Below are 26767 nucleotides of genomic sequence, written 5' to 3'. Positions count from 1 at the left end.
TATCTAAAGACATGAGCTCCTTGGATATAATTTCCTACAGGGTCTCCACGTACAGCTGTGCAAGCTGTTCTGTGCCCAACACTAGGGGGCACCATTCACATCAGAGAGCACAGATCTATACATTTATTATGACAATTTTCTGCCAATGGGGAGTAAAGTGTCTTTTTCTAACAAAATCAATCTATTATGACAATTTTCCAACATTTGGTACTGGAGTATCTCAAGGAAAGGGTGCCTTTTTCTAATATACACAAAGGAGAAAAACAGACTAGCCGGCTGCTGGAGCTACCTGGCTCCCGTTCCTCTGCCAGTAAGGAGCTGGGGGATGGCCACTCCCAAGTGAACTCCTCTGATAAGACATGCCAGACTTCCTCCCTGAACTACAGAGTGGAGGTTAATTTCTCTCAAATGGGACATAAAAACACCAACCTTGAAAATACCATCTAGGGTCTTAAGTCACTAATGTTTAGTCCACATACATCTGAGTGGATTCAGTCAGTTACAAGGTATGTGGTCACTGTTTCACTACAGTAGTTTCTTAATAAGGCCATCATGAGGCGTCACAGGACACAAATCAGTTAAATCACTCTCACAAATAAAGCTGTTAAGGTTTCACAAACGCCTTTCTCCTGCTCAAGAGCAATGAGCAGTTTATACTGTGATGGACAAAACAAAATTTAACAGCACTGGAAACCTGAAAGGCTCTTTTGCTTAAGATTAGGTTAAACTGCTGTAAGGCTGGGATGGTTTTTCCTAAAACCAGACTGTAATAAACTTATGGCATTTGATAAGCTGGGATGCCATTTAACAATGTGGTATTGTTTTGTACATTCTTCCTCTGTTTCCATCGGATTCAGGGAACTACACCAAAGCCATGTTTCAGTTTATTCTCTGTTAGTTACAAAAATTATGTTATACTACTAAGTAAATTAGAAGTCAACTAGTAACACAATAAAATGATTTCAAAGTTAATATGTATAATGTATTACATATAGCTTTATTCTAATAATACATAACATTTTAATTCTTTTATCTTTATAACTATTTATAAATGACTACACAAAAAGTCACATATTCCTGCTGTGAAAATGGTGCCATCAATTGACTAAAACTTTTTTATGTTATTTTGGAGCTAAGCAGATTTCTACAGCAAAACACCAAACCACAGAAGCCTTCCATCTTAGTTCTAGGTCTTCCATTCACATGGCCTGGGTCTCAGTTTCTTAGTCTAGGCCTTACTTTCATCAAATTTAAAATAATAGATTATGCTACTCCAAGATCATCTGTAATATCTCTTTTGGAGCTAAAATTCTATTATTTTTCTTGAATGTAAGTTATGCAAATTCCAAAACTATTTTTTTTTCATGTGGTGGCACAATTTCTTTTAATCATCATCTCTTAGGATACTATATAATACTAATTTGAACTTTAGAACTTTACCATATACTTAGAAAGACTCAAGAAATAAAGTAACTGTGTATACAGCAATTTGCATGACAATGTAGAAACACAAATAGAGAAAACGTACTTTTATCCTGAGAGAAAGCTGTGCTTTAAACCCTCAGTGTTACAATTCATTAGGAGTCAAGACAGGTACATGGCACTATGGAGTGATACGAATGCCATGCGGGAAGCACAAGAGGCAGATAAGAGAGTGAGGGAGTGGAAGCTTGGCCTCCTTAGAGTGAGCTGGAATGGAATGCCAGCTCCACCGCTTATGGGAAGAGTGACCCTGGGAGAGTTGCTGAGCCTGAGACACAGTTCCCTCATCGAAAGTGGAGACAATTCCTTCCTCACAGGTTGTTTCCAGGTACAAAGAAAGGGACCACTGGATTCAGAGTTTGCATAACTGCTTAAGAACAGAATTTTAAGTTATCCTCATGACATTTATTTTCATACCCCATCTTCAATGATAACCCAACCTAAAGAAAAGAAAGTTTATAGTTTCTAATCCCTTCCATCTTTATATGCCTTCTTCAATAAACATGCACCGGTTTTTCTTCAAATTGCAATTCTTCAATAAACTTCTTCTTTAGCCATTATGACTTATATCATGTCCAAAGTAGTAATATTCAAATACAAATTATAAACATTAAATTGAAATAAAGGGAATCTATAGAAACAAATACTCTAAATAAATTGCTTTTGCCTCAGACTGTAAATCTTTTAAATAAAAATAAAAGTTTCTGGAGCTCTAATGTAATCAATCTGTTATCATTCTCTCACAGTAAGATAATTACTAGCCTCTTTACTCTTGGGGAACTTTGAAATAAGATCCTAACAAATAAAACTTCTCTACTTTGTAGAATATTAATTGAATAATTGATCCTGTAGTAATTTTTGGATAGAAATATCTTCTTTTATAGTTGGCAGAGATGATGTATTGAATTCTCTAACTAGCCTATTAAATGTTCCTTTTCTACAAAGTGCCAAATTAAATTGTCTTTTAAATTAAAAAAAGAAAACTATGTACAAGCCTTCATTTCTTTGAAAACACCAGTTGATATCAGATTATAATATAAATGTATTCCAGAAATGGGTGTAGCTCAAATATCTAGATATAATTTCATATTTTCCAATTAATTTACATTATAATTTCAGAAATGTCTCATAGAAGGGGAAAAAATGGCCCCTCTACATAATCTAAATCTCACGTAAGAATCCTAATATACACTTCAAAGCACTTCTTTGTTAGTGTGTGGTCCCTATGCATTTAATTTTCCATCATAAGCTACAAAATAGTTAAGTCAAATGGACAGTCGTTCCACAAGATCTGAGAACACTTATTTAAATACACAAAGAGATTTAAGTACACCAGAAAGTTAAGACTCATTTCACTGATATTTTATATCCCACTGGGCATGAACAATTAAATTACCACATTGTCCATGCCACTGCTGTTACAGGTATTTACAATAACTTACTTGGTTGAAAATAAGTAAAAAAAAAAATATATATCTGTTCAAATTAGATAAATTCTGCTCTGCACATTGGGCAGCTCACTAAGTGAGTGGCCGGAATACTGGGTTCTGGTCTCACAAGAGCCACTGCAAACTCAGTGACCTGGGTCAAGCCACTCAATAACCCGGAGCCTATTTCTATTTCCTCACCTGCAAAATGAAAATAATGATACCCTACTACCTATCTACCTCACAGAATAATTTTAAAGAGTAAAAGGTCAGCGAAAATCACTATGTAAACTCTAGACTGCAATAACAAGTGGAAATAAGCTATGTTACTACTGTGCCTTTAACGGTGACAACCTTATAATAAAGACTTGATGATTTGATGATTTAATGATGAGACTGTGCTAAAGATGGAGGAGGGCTCTCTGAAGAAATTTTTTCCAAGGCTAGGAAGGTTGGGCAGAATAAACTGTTTTTGTAAGGGCAAAGGGAAACTTCCTGTATTTACTATAAGGCATCAGAAATGCAAATGAGAGCATAGTAACTTATTAATTGTGCAGAAGTGAAACTGCTTTAAATAAACATGTCCTAAATGAGACTGAGCTATAAGAAGGGGTAAGGAGGTACCCATCTAGACCTTTATGGCAGAGCAGAAAAGGATGGATATCTTCATCTGGCCAGCTTCTAAAGGACAGCTAATGCCTTCATTTCTCAGGGAGGAAATGTTTGCTCTCCCCAACTCTGATAGCACTCAATAAAATGCATGACAGGTTTATTTTATGACCACAAAATTAGAATTTGTAGTACCTTTTAAAGAAGTCTGAATAAGAAAATTCCAAAAAGAGGAACAAAAATGCCAAGTACCTTGTTTCATTTATGTGTAAATAAATCCAGTTCTAATTGTAATAGTATACATTGTGCTGATCTATGACATATCCCAGCTTTAGTGGTGGGAGAAGAAGGTATAATAGCATACAAGAAATAATTCTATTGTAAATTCCATTTTCTTCATTGATAATACGTCAATAAAAGTATGTTAACAATGATCTTTAAATAAACAACTGTAATTTGGCAGTTGTGGTCACTAGAACATCTCTGTGCAGGAAACACTGCCAAGGCTTAAAAACATATCTGTGTATGAGGTAATCCCAGAATCACTGGCTTTGCTTCAATCAGGGCAGGATTCATTTACAGGCCTCTGATCTTGACACTGATCCATTCCTGCACACGCAGAGCCTCTTACATACAGGTACACAGTATAAAACAGAGCAGTCCAACAAAAATTAATCATAGACACAGGTCTAGGCACTGTGGGCACAAAGATGAGTAAAATCCAGATCCTACTGCTTATGAAGGTTACATTTTTTTTGAGATCTGAGGTTGCCAAAGCCATTCCTCTGAGATATCCATACTAACACTGTGCCCCTCACCCCCCCGCCCCCCCACCACCAGCAGCACCATGAGCACCACTGGCTATAATTTTCTGCTTACCAGAGATACAGCAATGAACAAAAATTGTCTCTATTCCTACCAGATCCCTCATGCTGAGGAAGGGTCTGTCTTCCTCCCTACTGACTAGTCTAATTCTTCCTATTCATTCAATAGTATCTATTGAGCTCCTAGCATGTTCTAAGCAAGGGATGAGGATACAGAAATCAGCAAAACAAAGTCCCTGATCTAATGGAACTTACCTAAACTTGGTGTAACACTGCCCAATTTTGACCAAAGTGGGGTTCTCAAACACCAAAACATAAACAAGACATAGTAGATAAGATGTAGGTAGAAGAAAATATTAGAATTTTATTTATATTCAATTTATCTTTCTTATTTCTAAGCTATTTATATTTTACTGGAGACCCGGTGCCTGGATTCGTGTACCAGTGGGGTCCCTCAGCCTGGCCTACGCCCTCTCGCAATCCAGGACCCCTCAGGGGATGTCAGACTGCAGGTTTCAGCCCGGTCCCTGAAGGCCAGGCCAGAGGACCCCACCAGTGCACACACATACACCAGGCCTCTAGTATGCATATAAGATCTCTGGTTAATCTCTTCCCGCCCTCTCCCCACCCCCTCCCCTCTGAGATTCATCAGTCTGTTCCTTGTTTCCATGCCTGTGCACTGAGTGTATGCCCCCTGGTGGTCAGTGTGCATCATAGCTACTGGTCAAACAGTCGAATGGTCAGTTAGGCTTTTATATAGAGAGAAATTACATACATTATATATTAATACCTCAGTATATGTAATTTATAAACAAATGTACACATATCAAAGATACATGCTCAAATTCTTTTGCTGAGGAAGATAGGGCCACATTTAAAAGGTCCAGAGATGCCACTTGCTTAGATGACACATTTGGAATGAACTGTTTGGCCCAGGTAGGTTTAACTTGGGCTTTCCATCAGGTTCATTTTCTCCCTGATAAATTCAAGGAAGCATTTTGCAACAATATCTAAATACTAAACAGTACAACCAAAGATCAGGTCCCATTTTCCCCACCCCTAATTGTCTGCTATCACCCTATACTCATCATCTCTGTGTCCCATGAATATTATAGAATCTTCATCTGTATTTTCTATTCCACATGTGGTATGTGTGTCATAACTATACTAGAAACATGCTGAAAGTAGAACCACTATTTTTTTTAATTCTGTAAGCCCCAGAATCCCTAATCCAGTTTTATACACAGTAGGTCCTCGAGTTACATCAGAGATCCGTTCCTAAGGTGCGATGTAACACGATTTTCACCGTAAGTCGGAACTCACCTACATAAGCACCTACGTCACTCACATGAAGCACATACACAGCAGTAATGAAGTGAAACAGTAAAAAAAAATTTAAAAGAAAGATAATAATTCCTGACCTTTACTTGTGGTAAATAAATAATAAAAAACATAAAGCACATATGTACATACATCGAAATGACGGAACTTTTTTATTTTCATAAATACTGTAAATGGGAGATGGCGCATAACCACGGAACGACGTACGTCGAGTCTGATGTAACCCAAGGACTGCCTGTATGTTGAGTACTCAATAAATATATGTTGCATAAAATAAAGACAATTCAAAATATAGAACCCAGATTTACCCAACAGATATGATAGAGGATTATCATTTGCTTTACCAAAGATGGCTCTTCTTCATAAAAAGATGAGTATTATGTTCCTTTACACAGCTCCCCTGTGTGTACTTTATACTGATTACTTAATATAGGAACTGGGAATGGTAATTTTTTAAATTATAAAATCAGTAGCCACTGCTAATTGAAGGTCATTTAGAAATACAGATGAAGCATAATGAAATTAGAATTTATCAATAATAATATATAATTCTGAAACACTAGTTAAGTCAAAACTTTTCAAGAAAACATCTGCAATGAAGAAAAGTACCAATTACCCTAATTCTTAAGATCTATATATTAGACTTAAGGTCATTTAGCTGTATTTCACAGATATGTCAGAAATTACATATACAGTCACATTTTTTAAAAATAAAGAAAAGGAAATCCACTTGTAACAATTAATTCATGATCACAGTTCCTCATGCAATAAACATATCACTATGTGTGTAAGACAAGGTTTTCATATGTAAAACTCTATGTCCACATGCGATTGACCCACTTCCTGAAGCCCTTTCAAGCTATAGAAAACTTTTATATGAATCTGTATTATTCATGCAGAGGCTGTATACAGGAAATTACTAAAATACAACAAAACCCTGAACCTTACAACAAATCTGAAGATGTTCTATGGGACTACTAAAAACGGATAGCACCAAATGAGATGAGAACACATGCTCATATATAAAACTTATAAAGAAGTAGATTATTACTGTGTGGACTGGTAAATAATGAGATCTGAATGCCTGTACTTCCATGATGCCAAACAGCCCCAAGACAGAGAATGGAAGACTCTCATGCTATTATTCTGTGTCTCTGTTTCTCTCTGCTGCTTTAAAATTATCATTAGGGGCATTATCAATGTTGTGATCTTATGAATAAACTAGAGGCCCAATGCATGAAATTCGTGCAAGGGGCTTGGCCCTTGCAGCCCCGGCTGCCTCACAGCCCCGGCAACTTTGCAGCCCCTGCCCACTGGTCGTTCCAGAAGGTCGTCCAGAAGGGAATTCTGGAAGGTCGTTCCGCCACCCAGTCTAATTAGCATATTAGCTCTTTATTATATGGATTATTTTCCCCAGATAGGCTTCTTCTTTATGATTTCTTAAGGCATTAGAGATTAGAGATTATAAAGTCAGATAATCTTAAACATTTGTAGGCAGTATCACAGATGCACATTAGTGATTTCGCTTATGAATGTATTTGTTATCAAAAGCACCTATGGCTAGCATATGGAACACTGAGCACCATATTTTAGAAACATGGTTTGAATCTAAACTGGGTTGATATCCAGAAAGGATTAGTCAAAAGAGGGCCACAACTAAAACTGGGTGAAAAGGCAGACATTCTGAGATATAATAAACCAAGTCATGATAAAAAGAAGCTACAATAAAGGTCTGATCAAGTCAAAGAGGAATCCAAAGACCAGAGCCCAGATTATTAAGGCAACCAAACTCATGGGGCCTCCAAAACATGGCTTACTAAGCCATGAGACAAACCACAGTTGGAAATAGGGGTTGAAAACATCCTGGAAAACCTGAAAACTGACTAAAAATTATGCCCAATGCTTCTATCAATCTATAATTTCTCAGGGGTTATACAGAAGTAAATTTTTACCTCTTTAGAATTTCATGTTGTGCTTTAATAATTGGACTAGAATCTTATTAATATATGCCTAACTAGTATAATTTATCTAAGTAAAAGTTAAGTATCTATAATAATAAAAGTATAATATGCTAATTAGACTGGACATCCTTCTGGACAACCTTCTGGACAAAGCCGTGGCAGTGGGGGCTGAGGCAGAGGCCCCTAGTCGCCACGGTGGGCAGGGGCCAAGGCAGAGGCAGTCGCTGCCGCGGCAGGGAACGAGCGCCTTGCACAAATGTCGTGCATCAGGCCTCCAGTTAACTATAATAATTTATAATACTTTTATTGACATGTGCTTGGACCACTAGTTTGAAATCTAGTTAAAACATATTAGTCTCTGCCGAAACCGGTTTGGCTCAATGGATAGAGCGTCGGCCTGCGGACTGAAAGGTCCCAGGTTCGATTCCGGTCAAGGGCATGTACCTTGGTTGCAGGCATATCCCCAGTAGGAGATGTGCAAGAGGCAGCTGATTGATGTTTCGCTCTCATAGATGTTTCTAACTCTCTATCTCTCTCTCTTCCTCTCTGTAAAAAATCAATAAAATATATTTTAAAACAAAAACAAAAACATATTAGTCTCTATGCTTTTAACATGATTTGGTAGCAGAGTCTTCAAACACTTCCCTTCACTTCAAAAGTGTTATCATTCCAGACTGCGATACTAACAACAATAAATATAAAAAGAAATTAAAAAGAAAGTTTAAAACACTTAATTAAAGCATATCTTTTTAATATCATTAGAAATCTTTGTCAAAAAGTCAGTGACCTTTTAAATAGACCAAAGCCAAAGGGATATACTAATATATATATATCCTATATAATAAAATGGTAATATGCAAATTGACCCTAACGGCAGAACGACCGGTCGTTATGATGAGCACTGACCACCAGGGGGCAGACATTCAATGCAGGAGCTGCCTCCTGGTAGTCAGTGCACTCCCACAGGGGGAGCTCTGCTCAGCCACAAGCCAGGCTGACGGCTGTGAGCACAGCGACAGTGGCGGGAGCCTCTCCTGCCTCTGCGGCAGCACTAAGGATGTCCGACTGTGGCTATGCTCACTCCCCGTGGAGAGCGGACCTAAGCCATCAGTCGGACATCCCCCGAGGGCTCCTGGGCTGCCAGAGGGATGTCTGACTGCTAGCTTAAGCTGGCAGGTGGACATCTCCCGTGGGGTCCCGAACTGCGAGAGGACACAGGCTGGTCTGAGGGACCCTCCTCCCCGAGTGCATGAATTTTCATGCACCAGGCCTCTAATATATATATATATATAAAAAAAGAGGCAATATGCAAATTAGGCCAGAACATCGTAACGGGTCACAACCGGACAAGAGGAGGTTGCGCGCACAGGTGAGGCCCAGAGCAGTGACAGAGACAGAGTCAGGGGGGCTTACTCGAGCCTGACTCCCACGGCGGCCGGCACTGCGCAAGTCAGGCATGGGTCCCAGCCCCCCACAGCACCAGTCCAGCCTAACTCCTGTGGCAGCCGGTGAGCATGAGTCAGGCTCAGGTTCCGGACCCCCATGGTGCCGTTCCGGCCCCCCGCAGCACTAGTCCAGCCTGATTCCTGCAGCAGCCAGCGCTGCTCGAATCAGGCGTGGGTCCCAGCCCCCCACGGGGTGCCTCCTCGCACGACGGGAGGCAGGGCACCTCCTCGCACAATTTCAATCGCACGCTGGGCCTTTAGTATTTAAATAAAAGCCAAATTAGGGTTAGAAATCTACTATAGTGCCTGGGCCAAATTAGTTTTACAACCCTAATGACAATTAGTACAAACACAGTGTCACAGCAAGAAACTCCTCCCCACCCCCACTTCAGTGTCCAGCTCCTATGCTGGAATTAACCAGTTTTTCAGTGGCATTTACTCAATACTATTTTATGCCATATCTGTTAGAACAATTAGCACAGAATAAGGTATAGCATAGATATTTACATCTAGTGGCTTTTTCCAGCCAGCAGAACACATTTACTTTGAGGGCAAGAGCTGTTCTATATTCAACTTTTTCATCTCGAAATCTGAATCAGCATCACCCTGTTATAGGCACTCAGTCCACTTAAGCTGAATTAAATTGATAATAGTTTTTGCTACTTTAATCTCACCAACACTGAACCAAAGTATTTAATATGCAAAATGTTCTTTGAACATGACCCAATAAAACAAGTAAAAAGAAAGGTGTCAGAGGCCATGAATTTATGATTCGGTTTACCATCCCACTTGAATGAGAATAGCGTGGAAGTGGTTTATTATATGGGGATGAAATACAAGAAATGGAAGCCCACCACCTTTGGTAAAGTGTCAGTCAGCTAAAATAATGCAAGAGCCTACTTTTAATAAGACTACCATCCATAGCAGCTACTTTGCCAAAATAGGAAAATACCATATTTTCATGTTTTATGGATTAGGGAAGAAGGAAAAGCCATTTAAAAAAGAATGACTACATTTTGATCTTCCATATCTGAATTACTCTGGGACTTTGCTGAATTTACAAAGATAAAAGAATTTAATTTCACACAAATAGGGCTCTTGGTATAAAAAAAAGGACATATTATTTTGTATTTTCTAAATGATTTTCTACTTGTATAGAAATGTATAATTTATAAAAATCTCTTCTATTTATCAGAGCAGAAGTAAGTTTCTTAGGTAAAATAAATCATGAGTACCCAGATACCACTTCAAAAGCTGTCAACCTTTGACTGACCCTATATCTAACTCACATTTGATCATCAGACATCTGAAATAGAAGTCCATGAATCTGCTTATTATTTTTTCCAATAATTAGGAATTCCTTTTCAAAGCAAATGTCAGACAACTATTTCATAAAGCTCTCCATGCTATATTGGTAAATTCCTTCAGTAAAATAATTTAAGTATTAAAACGTACCAAAGTAAAAACATCATAGAATATTCAGCCAGAAAAAAACCAACTCCTCATGAAAGAACAAAGAATTTCTAATGATGTATTAGAGGAATTACTAAGTAGTAGAAACAATACTTGCTGTGATTAGACATTTCTATCCTAGATATATCAACTAGAAAGTTAGTTCACTAAATGTCAATTTATAAACTACATTTGTACTGGTTACTTTTTGCGACCTCACTGATAACTGGCCCCAGCTCAGAGACTTTCTCATCTATCTCCCTTAAGTGTAACGGAGAGTAGCATTCCAGCCCTATCACTTCAAAATGAAGAAGACTGTTCTTTGGAGAGAAAGAAAAATTGGGGAAATTATTGTCTGGAAGTTGCCCCAAACCTTTCATTTCTAACCTCTTGGAATGTGGCCCAAAAGGCAGGTAAAAGCCCAAAAGATTGTGCAGAAAACCCCAAAAGACTGTGGCACTGCAGCCAAGCATTCTTGTGTGACCTCAGAGAAGTTACTAAACCAGACTCAGTTTCCTCATCATTAAAATAGTGACCTTGCCCGAGCGGGTTTGGCTCAGGGAATAGAGCATTAGCCTTCGGGCTTGAATGGTCCCTGGTTAGATTCCGGTCAAGGGCACATATTCAGGTTGTGGGCTCGATCCCAGTAGGGGGCGTGCAGAAGGCAGCTTATCAATGATTCTCTCTCATCATTGATGTTTCTATCTCTCTCTCCCTCTCTCTTCCTCTCTGAAATCAATAAAAATACATTTAAAAATAAATAACTAACTAAATAGTTACCTCCCATCAGAAAGTTGTTTTGAAAAACAAAGTAGTAAAATAAAACTTGTATTGCACAAAGAGGCCCTCAGTCCAAATTAACTTCATCCCTTCCTCCCAAAGTAAAATACTATTTGGGAAACTTCTAAAAACTGCTTTCAACTTTCCCTTAAATATAAATAAAACTATGTAATCAGCCTATCACCCTAAAACACAAAAAAAACTGAATAAAAAAATTCACTTTGATTTATTTCATAAAAACAACAAGTGACTTTACTTCACAAAGCCCTACTACAGGCACCTCACAATCCCTTCCTAACTGACATTTCACGTAGGGAATTGGGTGATGGCTCAAACTCATATATCGTCAACTTTATTATTATATAAATAGTGATAATCACTAAAACACCTCAAACAGTGCAAACAAATCTCTAAAGCCAAAGAATAGTAAAAAAAAAAAAAAATTCAACTCCATATTATCAATCTTAAACATTTGTAGGCAGTATCACAGATGCACATTAGTGAATACGATAAAAGGCTGACAGACAAAAAGTGATCAGATAGACAGGATAGAAGAAGAGGGGAAGAAAGAAGAGGGAAGAAGGGGGAAAGAAATGAGGGAAAGACAAAAAAATTTTTAACTTCAGTAACTCAAAAGATATTCAAAGTTTGTCAGCTGGGTGTGGAGAATTATTTTCTCATTTTGTTCCATGCTCTACCACATTCCCTTGTAGTCAAAGAGAACTCTCTACACTTGGGTGAGTTTTCAAAGGCACACCAAAAGTGGAAAAAAACTCAGCATTTTTTAATATTAAAAGAATCAGCATTGCTAATAAGACTCCCTCTGAATTACTCAATCTGTGGCTTTCCTACAGTAGTCAAGCAATCTATATATATAAAAGACCTGCGACTAGAATGGCGGGACGACTAGAACAACCGGTGGCTATGCAGGCACTGCGGCAGCCAACCAGCCTGATCCGGGCCCTGATTGCCCTCCCCCACCCCCTAGCCCTCCCACCGGCCCTGCCTCCAATTGGCCCCCAACACCCTGATTGGGGGCAGGGCCGGCTGGCCAACTGCCCGCAGCCCCTCCCCCCCCGCCAGCCCAGCCCAATGGACCCATCGGGGCAGGTCAGCCAGACCCCACCCACGCACAAATTCGTGCACTGGGTCTCTAATAAATATTAAAAGCCATCAACAATTTCAGTCTATACCAAATGAAGACTGATTTAAGTCTAGCCATAACAATAGATCACATCAGCTACTACTTTATTCCTAGAGAATGTCAGACTGTTGTCTTCACATCAAACTTTTCATTTTCCTCTGGTTCTATAGAAAATTAAAAGTACAAAGGCAAGATCTTAACTTAGATTTTCATAGTTAATTATTGAAAATAAAGGCATCTAGAACTTCTATGAAGCAATACAACACAAAAATATTCTCACCTGAGTAGACTAAATTTGCAGAAAACTTTCTATTTTTACTTTTCTGCTAGAATGTAAGAACTGTGCAAATAGCAATAAAGGAAATACAACCCCTTCATGAAACATCTCACTACAGTAAACCATAATGAAAGTAGCCTAAATTTTGTTCACTGATACATAAGAAATGTTCAACACAGTAAGCATTTCAAATGTTATATAGATATCAGTGTGTTTGTTTAATTAAACTGACAATTATAACAACAAAAAAAGGAATCACGATATCAAAATGGATATATGAGGTTCAACTAACAAGTGTGTGTGTGTGTGTGTGTGTGTGTGTGTGTGTGTGTGTTTAAGCTTTCCTTACCAAGGCCAGGAGCCTTTTACACTGCTCAACTTAGGAGGTACAAATGATATTAACTACCAATGTGCTTATCTGACTTTATAATCTCTAATGCCTTCTAGCCTTATTTTAGAAGCCAAAGGGTTCCAACAGACAGTTTTCTTTTAATATATTTTATTGATTTTTTACAGAGAGGAAGGGGGAGGGGTAGAAAGTTAGAAACATCGATGAAAGAGAAACATCGATCAGCTTCCTCCTGCACACCCCTTACTGGGGATGTGCCCGTAACCAAGGTACATGCCCTTGATCGGAACTGAATCTGGGACCCTTCAGTCCACGGGCCGATGCTCTATCCACTGCGCCAACCTGGTTAGGGCCAGACAGACAGTTTTACTGAGTTAAAATATAATGTTAAGATATCTTCCATGATTCACCAGCTTGCAATGAAGTCAAAATGTTCAGATGATCAGCGACCAAAATTAGCAAAAGAATTTTCATTGAGTGAAGTAGGTAGGAATGGCAGATAAATTTCACTGTGTGGACTAAGGAAATTAATATGTTAAGATCATAATCCCTTATGAAAATCCTTGGGTCCAGGTATGCTTCAGATTTTTGTGTTTTTAAAAAGGTCAGAGAGAGCCCGGCCGGCATGGCTCAGTGGTTAAGTGTCGACCTATAAATTAAGAGGGCATGGTTCGATTCCAGGTCAGGGCACATGCCGGGATTGCGGGCTCCATCCCTAGTAGGAGGTGTGTAGAAAGCAGCCAACTGGTGATTCTCTCTTATCATTGATGTTTCTATCTCTCCCTCTCCCTTCCTCTCTGAAATCAATAAAAAAATATATATTTAAAGAAAAAAGGTCAGAGAGATATTGTAATGACTATGTATAGTGTCAGGTGGGTACTTAAAATATCGGGGGGACCACTTTGTAAAGTATATGATTGCCTAACCACTATGCTATACACCTAAAACTAATAAAAAATAATATTAAATGTAAACTGTAATTGAAAAATTTAAGTTTTTTTTAAAAGGTCAGAGAGAGCATATAGCATATGTTATGTATCACTGCTAGCTAGAACTAGGAATCTAGGATAGCCCACACAATCAAACATATTACTATTTCTATAGCAAAGTATGTGAATATTCTTTCTAAGTAAGCTTTAAAACTATTTTAAACAAGCCCATAATAGTTTGCATCAGGTTTTGCTTTTGCCACCAAACTTTTGGAGAAACAAACAAACAAAAAACTCTTTCCATCTTTTGGAGATTTTTTTTTAGATAAAGGATGTGACTATATATCTAATACCACTACATATCAAAAATATATACAGCTAATTAATTTACTGGAGATGAAAAAGTACACCCAACTAAAATTTAGCAAAGTAGAAAGATGTTCCTGTCAAATATAATCTTAAAAATTAGGAAATGCAAAGTTATTTCTTTTTAATTTATTCAAATAAATGAATGTAGAGACTACTTAAAAATAAATTGTTAGAGAACTCTGATACTACTTGCAGTCATTTGCACTTCTTTGTATTTGGCCACATGTTGCATTTTCCCTAGCTTTCAGTTTTCGTATTATTCAAGATTTCAGGAATTTGGTGTATTTCCCACTCATCTTCTTCACTTGCCCCCTTTTTTCTATTTAAGTGTCTATTTTGTGCAATGTAAGTACGCACACTGGATGTAATGCTTCTCAATTTTCATGCTTTGACACAAGGATAAGTTTTAATTGGTTGTGAAAAATGCCCTAAGTAATTAGTTACAAACAGTTAAAGTACCACAGTTTATAAAGGGTTTCAAATAGGTGTATGGGTATATTCAAAATTTTTATTATGATAATACGATTCTCACTTGTATTCTGACATTCTTAATAGGCAGAGAAGTGGCTTTATCACACTGTGAACTACATATAAAACCCACCAGGTAATTTATCCATGTCTATAACCAGGGAAATTGCAATGCCCCATGTGTAAATATCAGTTGCATGTATCATGGTAGAGGAAAGTTGGAGAAGTGATGCTCTAGACCAGCCGTGGGCAAACTACGGCCCGCGGGCCGGATCCGGCCCGTTTGAAATGAATAAAACTAAAAAAAAAAAAAAAGACCGTACCCTTTTATGTAATGATGTTTACTTTGAATTTATATTAGTTCACACAAACACTCCATCCATGCTTTTGTTCCGGCCCTCCGGTCCAGTTTAAGAACCCATTGTGGCCCTCCAGTCAAAAAGTTTGCCCACCCCTGCTCTAAAACATTCCAAGAAGTATCAAAGTCACCAGAGAGAATACTCAGCTAATCACTTTGAAATATGAAAAGAGTTGTTCTCCTGTCCTGCACTTTATCTTTTGTGAGAGGTGGAAAAATCCTTGTCCAAACATGAAAAAAAGCCTGTACTTAGCTGTGCATGCCTCAACTATTCTTTTGTTTTCTTCTGGTTATTCATATTTCCTTCAGTAACAAATTAATTGTCCAACACCTCACATCTAGTGAAAAACACATTAGTATTTCATGATACTAAGGTTGAGAATCACTTTAAAGCAGCGATTTTCAACCTTTTGCATCTTATAAACTAACTAGAGGCCCGGTGCATGAGATTTGTGCACTGGTGGGGGGCATGGCCTGTGGGGATTGGCCCATCGTGGGAGCGCCGCTCATCCAGATCAGCCAAGCGGCTGTGGATCCACTCATCCTGGTCAGTCGAGCTGTGCTCCCACTGTGGGAACACACTGACCACCGGGGGCAGCTCCTGCATTGAGCATCTACCCCCTGGTGGTTAGTACACCTCATAGCAACTGGTCGACTGGCCATGGTTGTTCTGCCATTCGGTCGCTGGGCTTCTATTATATAGGATTACTAAAATTCTACAGCACACCAAATATATAGAGCCCGGTGCACAAAATTCATGCACGGGATGGGGGGGTTGTACCTCAGCCCGTCCTGCACCCTCTCTAATCCGGGACCCCTCAGGGGATGTCCAACTGCCAGTGGGATCAGGCCTAAACAGACAGTCGGACATCCCTCTTGTAATCTGGGACTGCAGGCTCCTAACTGCTCACCTGCTTGCCGGCCGGATATCCCTAACTGCTCTCCCCTGCTGACCTGATCACCCTAATTGCTCTCCCCTGCCGGCCTGAACCCCCAAACTTCTCTCCCCCGCCAGCCTTATCACCCCTAACTGCCTCTGCCTTGGCCCCACCACCATGGCTTTGTCCGGAAGGATGTCCAGTCTAATTAGCATATTACCCTTTTATTAGTATAGATTACCAATATGACAAAAAAATTAGGTATAATTTTGGTTCATTCACACTGGATGGCTATTGTTGTATTGGCTGTTGTCAATTTTTTACTTGACGATCAAAGGCAGGGGTGGGGAAAGAACGGCCCGCAGACCATATAAAGCACTCAAAATCATTTGGTCTGACCCTGCCAAAACATTAGGGGTGAATTAATTAAATGTTTGACCAAATATAACAGGCTAATTTTTAAGTTGGTAATTCTGTATGGCCCAGAATCCTATATAATAAAAGCCTAATATGCAAATCAACTGAACGGTGGAACAACGGGTCGCTATAATGTGCACTGACAACCAGGGGCAGACGCTCAAGGCAGGAGCTACCCCCAGCCCGCAGGCCCCGACCAGTGGGGGGGCGGAGCCAGTGAGCAGGCAGCGCTAGGCCAGCCAAGGCAGATGCCAGCAGGGGCCCCCCAATCGCCCCACCAGTCGCCCCACAGATCGGCCCTGATTGCCGGGCAGGAATAGGGACCCTACCCGTGCACGTATTTCGTGCACTGGGCCTCTAGTGATGTTATAAATATCCAAATGGCCCTTGGCAGAAATAAGGTTCCCACCCCTGATCTAAGGGAAAGAGATCAGTGCCCCTGACCAAATAGTCAGGAATTCCACATTTTAAAAATTCTTGTAGCACACTGGTGCTACAGCACACTGGTTGTAAATTGCTGCTTTAGGGAAAATGAAAATTAAAGGTACAGTTTTGAGAAATTTCAATCTTAGTGGGAGTTAGGGTGAAATGAGATATAACTATGAAAACTTATACTATATTTTGAGTGCTGACTGTAGATAAAGGTCATTTACTGACATTACTGTCTTTGTAATTCTCATTCTGTTGCATGGTAAATACTAATACGTCCTTTTGCACATCTGATAGTGAAAGTTTATTCTGAAGTGACATGCTCAAACTCTCTCAGCTTAGTAAGCTACAGAGGCAGCACTGTTCCTTGCACCATACCTGCTACTGCAGGAATATCTACAGAGGGCCATGGACGTCCTCTCACTATTGCAAAATGCTGACTGAAACATAGCCTTAGAATCTTGAAGCTGCACGAGACCTCAGCAGTCAGTAAACTCTAACCCCACACTCAGTGCATGACTCCCATTCAATCTTTAGCCATCTGTCCCTTACACCAGTTTCTCAAAGTGTGTCAGAGTACCCCACACCTGTTTCAGTATCCCCTGCAGTACTACTTGAAATGCAGAATCCTGAGCCCTACACCAAACACACTGAATCAGAATATCTGGGGGTGGGGCCTGAGGACCTCCACTTTTAGCAAGCACTCCAGGTTGGTGTTTCTCAAACTGTACATCATAAAAATCAACTCAGTGGATGACACTCTATATTTATTTTTCAGTAAAATGGTTTGGAACAGATTAGATTTGTAGAGTTGGATAGGAATAGAAAATATCAGAGGGCACTGCTCTTAGTACTGTTTCAGAAAACTTTTGTTTCAGTTTTTATATGTGGATTGGGATATAAAAGATATTTCCTTTCATACATTTCAGTTAAAAAACACTGAAGAAATATAGTTACTTTAAAGAATTTTTTGTCCTTGTTCTTATTTCTCCTTTGAAATAAATTATCGATCTTTTATTTCATTATATCCTTGTATGGAATAATTCGTGAATAAAATCCTTCCATGTCCTTTTTAGAATCTCAGTTATTCCATTCCAGGAGCTTATTTATTCCCTGATCTTTTTACCCAAGGGCCATGTTTAACTATTGGTTTAATTATTTAATCAGTATTTTACAATATTTTTATTTTTTTCTAAGACTTCATAAAACCCAACTCATTCTTATTTTTACTCTGTATCTTATACAACCACCTCATACCTGAAGTCATTTCACTATCTAGATCAGCGGTTCTCAACCTGTGGGTCGCGACCATCGGAAAACACATATAGCATATCAGATATTTACATTACGATTCATAACAGTAGCAAAATTACAGTTATGAAGTAGCAACGAAAATAATTTTATGGTTGGGGGTCACCACAACATGAGGAACTGTATTAAAGGGTTGCGGCGTTAGGAAGGTTGAGAACCACTGATCTATATCCTTGAATCCACTCACACATTTTAACTTATTAAGTTTATATTTTGTTAGGTGTGTCAATGCTTCATGGTCTATATTAGTATTTAATCATGTAAGTCTTTCATTTCCTTAGTCTTCCACCTTCTCTCTATTTATATATACTTTTAGATAGAATTCTCTAGTAGCTTGCCTTATGTTACATTTCCATTGTATAATTGATACTTATTTTAATTCTCACCTTATCTTTTTCTTTGAAAGAAAAAAGTGAAAACAACCCCCATTAACACATGAGGATTTTTCTGGGTATATACCTTTATCATTCTAAAATGATGTCCTGGCGTTTCAAGGAACTGTAATTGCCTTCTACGGAATATTATGCACACATATGAATGTTGAGTGAAGCTATATTCACAAAGTGCTTTCCTCGGGTATGACTTAAAATATAGAAATCTCTGCAATTCGGCTCAGTATGTGATAACTGCCCTTGAGGTAGTACAAACCTACTGATTGAATGACTGTCACAGAATTTTCAAACTGTAAGAACCTCTATTCAGTCTTTAGCTTTAGTCTTTACTTCCCTCAGAACAGTGTTCTCAAAGTGTAGCCTGAGGACCACCTGCACCAATTTACCTGGGGCATGTGATTAAAAAAAACAAAAAACGAAGCCATAAAATTACAATGCTCTTATAATTTAGATTGTTTTCATTTCACAGTGAGAGGAAGAAAACTGACTAAAAATATAGGATACCATTCAGACCTATTTTAAAAGGTACCCTTCACAATGAAATGTTAAAAAAACAAGGTGGACTTCAAACAAGTTCAAGAGAAGTGTCGTCTTCTTAAGTTAAGCACCTGCTTAAGTTACCATTTTAAAATACAGGTATGCCACCCTGGTGGTGATGCAATATGCCATAGTTAATTGCCTAAATTTACTAATTTAGAACATTTAAATATCACAATTTTAAACATTTTTGCACTTTTGTAAGACAGCAATAATTTTAGGATTTCCTTTAGTACAACAAAAACAGGCATGCGTGTAATGAGTCTATTTTCAAAAAGATTTTTTAATAGGGTTGAGATGTGAAGTCTTTATTACTTCTATTAAAGTTCTCTAATATTAAAGTAATTGATATTCATGGTAAGATCCCATAAAACATGGCTCTTGCCTTACCCATGCTCTTTATGAAATGTAGGAAAACATAAACGTTAAGTATGTTAACTGTTGATTAATAATTAAATATTATGCTTTTAATTTTACTGAAAAGTATGGCTAACTTTAACTGCCAAGTTAGGTTTTATGAGTTGCACCGGGTTAAGACTGTTTTTTTCTTCTTTCTTTACTACATACAAAAAAACCTTATCAATTATATAGTTTCTTACAGCACAAATGAACAATTATTACATGTTCACCCTAGCTTTCACTCAAATGTCTAAAAACAATTTTCTGTTTTAATGGTTTAAGTATAAACATCAGGTCTACAGGTCAAAGTTGTATACACTTTTAAAGCTGTATAGCAGAGCTATAAGTATCCTAAAAGCAGAGCTATCTCACAAACTTTTAAACCTGGGACTTTTTTTAAAATTTGGATATGAAGATCAAGATGGATTTTAAAAAGTGTGAAAACTGGACACATATGTAATAACTTAATCAATAAAGAAATTTTTTAAAAAGTGTGAAAATTGCAAATTTTTGTTAATATCTAAGTCTCCAGTGAGAAATTCTTTCTAAAACTACCAGAGTACCTCCAAGTACATAGCACTGAAAAACAGCATAGATGATTCTCCTTTTCAATAGCGAGCGTTAAAAATGAAATGCAAGCCCTGACTGGTTTGGCTCAGTGGATAGAGCGTCAGCCTGCGGACTCAAGGGTCCCAGGTTCGATTCCAGTCAAGGGCATGCGCCTTGGTTATGGGCACATCCCCAATAGGGAGTGTGCAGGAGGCAACTGATCAATGTTTCTCTCTCATCGATGTTTCTCTCTATCCCTCTCCCTTCCTCTCTGTAAAAAAAAATCAATAAAATATATTTTTTAAAAATGAAATGCAAATTAAAGCTTCAGTTTCAGAACTTAATAGAGATATGCAGAATAATGAAATGTTAAGTTTGGAAAAACTAGGCAATGTAGAAGCAAAACCTTTATTTAAATTCTTATTTTGATAATCAAGTCTCAAATGCAAATAACTAGCAATTCACTGTTAGGGTGACTTTTAGATTACCACAATAAGTTTTGAACTATAAAAACTACTCTGACTTTAAAGACCAAGACTATTCCTGAAAATAGTGTTTTAATGAAGCAGTTATTTGATATCTCAAAGAAATATAAAAGACCATCAAATAGCTTTTATTGCGGACATTGCAGATCCCCATTTTAAATTTTGAATTGGTCAAATATATCCATGGGGAAAAAACTAACATTAAAAGTTTGCTCCAGTGAACAAAATAGTGTGCAACTATACTCTTGCTATGCGTTCAAAAATGAAAAAACTTCTCTTCCAAACAAGCGTTAAAAAAAAAATCAAAGACATGAAATCCACATATTTTGGTGTGCACTAAATTCATCTTACAGAACCATCTCATTCTGACCATTCCAATTGGACTGTTTTATATGTGATATATTAGCAAGTTCTCAAAACTACCTGAAGTAATGTGATATTTACATTCCATAAAAGATGCTAGATATTTTAAATTATATCTCAGCTAACATTCTCAGCAGTAGTTTATATTATATCCCAGCTAAGGTTCTCAGCAATGTCAAAGTATATTTTGCTACTGTCTGGAAACTACCAGAAAGGCCTGGTCTTCAAACTCAATTCCTCTTAATACTAAGAGGACCTTTAAGAACACACACAGTATCCCAGGAAGCCAAGAAACAATACAGATAAGTTCCCTTTTCTTTTTCTTTTATGAAAAATTGAGTCCAAGTCCATTTTCATTCACAAAATATAATCCCATCTTCACTATGGTAGTATTACAAAGCACCGTAGCTGATTTACACAATTTAGTGCAACCAGTTTTCTTAACATATCAGCAACTTAAGAGTACCTGAGGAGTTCCTTATAATGGAGGGGCAAAATTACAAGTTGGTTTTCTACATTTGGGCTCACCGTGATGCCTTCAAATGCTCTATAAACTCTCAGCTTTCAGCTAGACCATTCATTACTTCTCACAAACTTTTTAGACACTTGCTATCCCACACATTATTTCACAGATTTTTCCTTACGGAAGGCATTCATCTGTAAAAGTCACTTAATAATGAATTTCAAAGTCACTATTTATTGTATATATAGGCTGTTAAAATGTACCAAATTTCTCCAAATACTTAAATTTTGAAGGAAATTAGGATCAATTTGGTCACAGTTATTTGCCTTTAGAATCAAGCTGGTTGGTACACTAAATGCTAGATATACTACACTACCCAGTCCACCCTTCCCCACGAGAGTAACTGTCACAAACAACACAAAAGAAACCTAGGAAAGAGTAAGCAAATGCCGCTCACTATAATCTGTACGATGCTTCTTTGGGATTTTAATAATTGTCTCCATTCATAAGCTGCAATCTTTCCACAAGATTATCTAGCATTAAATATCCTAGGCCTCCAATTCTGTAAATCACATTATCAATTAAAATACCTATTTGAAAATAAGTTTTCAAATAACACTTACTTGCAGATAAACGTGAAATGAACATTTAAACAATCTTAAAATATTACTAAGAGCAGCTGAAATCTAAATACTGAGAATCCTAAATTGGCTTCTGTTGTGGGAACCTCAGTGGAACAAGCTTTCTGGGGTGTTGCAACCCCAATAAAGCATCCTCTTGTACACAGTAAGGACCCTTATATCACTACTAACAGCCATCCAGGTCTCCTGTATGAAGAGTTTGCATACTTACCCAGGAAGGCAAATGGAAAGTACACTGGAAGAAGATGAACTGCGGCAAAGCCTTTGTCATATGATAGTGACCTATAAAGTATCAAATAAAGGCACATCATCAGTATGGTAGAGCTTTACAAGAGTCCCAACTCCTGCAACATCTATGAAGGATCCGGAAGCTAGAAGTCCATCTCCCACCAACCCCTCCCCTTCCTCCACCCCCATGCTGGAACTGTGCAGCAATAAAGGCCAAGAAGTTCCTTGTATTCAGAGGGCAGAGGGTGAGGGTAGCCCAGCTGGCATTTCAAGGTGTTTCAAGCACCCTCTCTCCCTACTCCCCGTATGTGCAAAGCAGAAAGTTGATCCATTCTGCAAATCCAAAACCCACACCGCGATCATTCATCAACTTGCACAAGTGATCGCCACCCCCCAGGACAAATACACCAGTAAGTAACCAAATCATAGCAATCGATCGGCAGCCGGCAGCCGGAGCCTCCCAGGTGCCCAGGAGCAGGCAGGAGGTAGCACTGCGATGGCAGCGGATCCAGGTAGCGCAGCCCTCGGCCCTGCAGATCAGGGCTGCCACCCACAGCCGTCGCCCAAACGCCGGGCTCCGGTCACAATCCCGAGATTGGAGATAGGAACCGAGCGAGGAAACACATTCCCAGTGCCCAGGGCGGCAAGTGCAGGGCCACCAGTTCGGGGTTGGGGGAGCTGGGAAACGGAGAGGGAGGAAGGGAGCCAGAGATCCCACCCTGGCTTTGTTGCTGGTCACCATCAAGTTTGCATCTTAGTACAAAATGTCGATCTTAAAGGCTGACAAGACAGAGGCAGAGGGAGAAAGAGAAAGGGAATAGAGTCCATCTTGCTTTGGGGAAGAGGGGAGAGAAAAAAAATTGAAGTGCAAATCCCACACTCCGGGCGTAAAAGTCTGCTAAACACCTTTTCATAACGGAGGAGCAACGAGTGGGGTGTCCCCGTGCCCGTGGCCGCTCCAACTGGCGGCAGTCTGAGCAGAAAAGCCTCCCTCTCCTCCTCTTCCTCCTTCTTCCCCTCCTCCTCCTCCTCCTCCTCCCTCTCCTCCTCCTCCTCCTCCTCCTCCTCCTCCTCCCGCGGGCCCCGGCGAAGATCCCGCCGCCACCGCTGCTGCCTCCGCTGCCCCCCGGGGAGGCACCGCCGCCTGGCCCGGCGCTGCCATTCCGGGCTTGGACCGCACGGTGCGCGTGGGGCCGGGCGCCGGGTGGCCGCGCGGGGACGTCCGCGCCAGGGACCCCCGCACCCCCCTCGCCGCGGGCTGGCTACTCAAGTCGCGCGAGCAGAGGTGGTGGCGGCGCGCAGGGGGGCGCGCGCGAGAGCCCCCCACGCCGCGAGTGGGCCACCCCAGGGGATGGCGAGGAACGTCCCTCCCCTGGCGGGGAAAGTACCCCGGTCCCCGGCAGCCCGGCGGCCGCGGACGGGCGCGGAGAACTGGACGTGTCATGAGCAGGACAGGCAATGGTTTCAGAGCCCCAGGCCAATGGATCATTAGCCGAGGCAGAGCTCGTTCCGTCCCCATCCCCCACCACCTCCACCCACCTTCCCCTCCGCCGCTCCCCCCACCTCGCGAAACTTTTCAACAAGATCCACCTGGACTAATGTGTCCTCAGACAGTTAAAATATCGACGAGACCCTACACCCCGCGAGGGAAGGGGCATGCACGCTTTATTTTCCTTTCTACAGAAAGGAAAGCAAAAAATAGCTTCTCTCTCCGTCTCTCCCTCTCGCCTCCCCCCCCCCCCCCCCCTCTGTCGTACATGTTGTGTCTTAGCTTTTTGCATCGTTTCGTTTTACCTTCCTCATTTAGCAGAAATGATCTCGGATATTTCACACATTAACGTGTTCCAGATTCTTGGATTCGGGGTCCTTGTACATGACTGGACTCAGGTTTGGTCTCTTACGTTAAGTTTCATACAATACTCCCCCCCAAAAAATAAAAAATAAAAATAATAATACATTTCTGAGGGTGAGCGAGCGAGACGAGGTGGAGGAGGAAAAGAAACCTCGAGTCTGATTTCTGTAATCTCCCAGCGACCCGGATCGCGGCAAATAACAGGGTAACACGAGTGTGGCTCGCGAGGGCTGGGGAGCTCCTTCCAGAGGCATCGACCCCATCCCCGGAGAAAGGATCTGCAAGTTTTCTGTCATCGCGACCATGCAATGCCACAACTTACCTTCAGAAAGGAGACTTTAAACAGCCAAGGCCTTCCTCCTCCCCGCCACCACCACCCCCAGCCTTGCTCTCTCCACCTTAAACTTATTGACACAACATAATCCCACATTCAAGCAAAATCCTGACACAGCCTCCCTCCTCTTCCCCCTCCTCTCTTCCCTCCCGTCTCTCTCTCTCTCTCTCTCTCTCTCTCTCTCTCTCTCTCTCTCGTCCTCCCCCCCCCCCCCCCACCGCGTTCCCTCCCTCTCCTCTCTCCCCTTCTCCCTCGCCCTCTTCCCTCTCCCCCTATTCTTCCTCCTGGCCACTCCGGTACTAAAACAGCACTTTCTCTACTCGCCGCGCATTTGGGGGGGGGGGGGGGTGCGAGGGCAGCGATCCGCGGGGCCGGAACACCCCAATCCCAACTCTCCAGATGAACGAGCCCCTGGGCTGCTGTTCCCGGTCACCGACGCACACGAAACGTTCCACGGAGCCACCGAGGGCTGGCGCCCCATACCTTCCTCCCCTGCCCCGGCTCCCCAGGCCCCACCTCCCCGGCAGCCGCGACCAGGCTGCGATCCACGTACTTTCGCCAAGATGAAGTTTGGGGCTCCCCGGGCGGCCACGAGCCGCCCGCCGGCGTGAGGGCTGTTGTTGTTTTCCTCGGGCGGCTCCAGCCCGCGCCCCGGCCCCCGTGCCCCTCTCTCGGGCGGCGCTGCCTGTGCGCCGAGAGGTGCTGGTTGCAAACGCAGCCTGGCACCGGCTGGCCTACTACTCCCCAGCCCGGCCCCCCGCCTCCCGCCCGCCGGGCACTGCCTCCGCGCCCCCCGCCCCCCGCCGGCGCGGCCGCCGCGACCCTCGCCCCCGACCTCTCCCGACCCAAAGTTTTGGCGGAGGGGGAAAGTGCCCGGGGAGCGGGCCGGCTGGCGGCGGCGCCCGGCGCGCGGGGTTCCCTCCGTCTTCCTCAAGTCCACCCTACCGGCTGCCGCCGCCGCCGCCGCTGCTCCTGCCGCGGAGTCCTTGGGGCTGCAGCCGGGCGGCTCGCAAGTGAGTCGGGAAACAGAAAGTGCGGGGAGAGCGCCCGCCACGGGCTGCGGCTGCGGGGCGCTTACCTCGCGGGCTCGCCGGCCGCGAGGGCGTGTGTGTGGCTCGCCCTCCGCGGCCAGTCAGGGGTTCTCTATGGGAAAGTGGAGAGGAGCTCGCGGAGCCGCTCTGCCTCCGCTTCACTGTACACTGCTCCACATACAGTACATGCAACCCGGGGAGCCCGAAAACACTCACTTTATATAAGGCAGCCTGCCATTGGCCCGCGCGCTGACGGACAGGCCGCGCGGCCAAACAGGAGGCCCGTTACACCCAAACACACGCGCACACACACACATTTCACAGAGACACACAAAGATCATCACATTTTCTATTTTCTCATGTTCGGGACCTGTAGACAGTAGGAGAGGGACAGGTAGGGAGGCCCAGCAGAGTGGGGAATGGGCGAAAAACCCTGGGTGCACCAAGTGGCAAGGCTTGAAACTGGTGTCCATTTGACTTGGGAGGGAGATAGTAATAAACTACAACTCCCCTGGATATGGAAGTGAGGGGTTGTGGTTTTGTTTTTTTTTAAATCGTTGCTGTGTGGTGCCCCATGGAAGAGGCATGCATTAGGTTATGATTTTACAGCCTGGCCTGGCTGATAAGTGACTATAAAGGCTTTTATCAGCTTGAATTTCTTTTGTCAATGGGTTAGCTATCACATAGGCCAAAATAGTGCAAGATAAGTTTATTAGGAGTATAGTACATCGAGGTTGTTAATGCTTCATTCCAAGGTAAATTCAGAAAAATCAATACAGAAATACACAGAAACAAAGATAAACATGTTGCTGAAAGCGCCAATCTACTTTCAGCTGGTCCGAGGACTGCAAGTCACCTGCGTGGGCATACACAGTGCTATAAGGTAGAATAAGTCACGGAAGATTGACTATGGTCCCTTTCTTTTAAAAATAGACCTTTGAGTCAATATTGCAAGACTTGTATTTTGCATATTACATATATGATATTGACTTTACATATTTCACATCATATGTGAACATCACATGTTGGGTGACTTTTGGAGATGGTGAACCCAAGGGGTTCTTTCTGACTTTTTATTCTGTGATGTGTCTTCCGCAGATTATGTTTGACAGTTCTATATAAACAGGTAAACAGGTCAACAGGTTGGGGGGGGGGGGGGGCGGGGAGAGCAAAGCTGGAAATTAAGAGGAATAAATTTTAGACCCAACTCTTAAACTAGCGGAACCAATTTTGAGCAACTAAC

The 26767-nt window shown here is 41.3% G+C and overlaps 1 protein-coding gene across 5 annotated transcripts in view; it reads right to left on the bottom strand.

Moving 5' to 3' along the window:
- Positions 1-25689, bottom strand: part of BBX (BBX high mobility group box domain containing) — a 291018-nt gene extending 265329 nt beyond the window's left edge. For 2 of the 5 annotated variants that reach the window (XM_070406138.1, XM_070406133.1), the window contains exons 1-2: positions 25572-25689; positions 22291-22361 (exon numbers count right to left, since the gene is read on the bottom strand). The gene's annotated coding sequence lies outside the window, so the exon portion shown is untranslated. Of the gene's footprint in view, positions 1-22290; positions 22362-24481; positions 24547-25046; positions 25228-25438; positions 25456-25571 lie in introns of those variants that run through there. The other 3 variants (XM_070406134.1, XM_070406136.1, XM_070406135.1) reach the window with 3 other exon arrangements.
- Positions 25690-26767: the final 1078 nt, after the last annotated feature.

Source organism: Myotis yumanensis, unplaced genomic scaffold, assembly GCF_028538775.1.
Source record: "Myotis yumanensis isolate MYYU_CA2020_CCGP unplaced genomic scaffold, mMyoYum1.0.hap1 SCAF_2, whole genome shotgun sequence".
NCBI classification, from domain to species: domain Eukaryota; kingdom Metazoa; phylum Chordata; class Mammalia; order Chiroptera; family Vespertilionidae; genus Myotis; species Myotis yumanensis.
The sequence above is the reverse complement of the archived record's forward strand: the minus strand, read 5'-3'. Positions and strand labels throughout refer to the sequence as shown.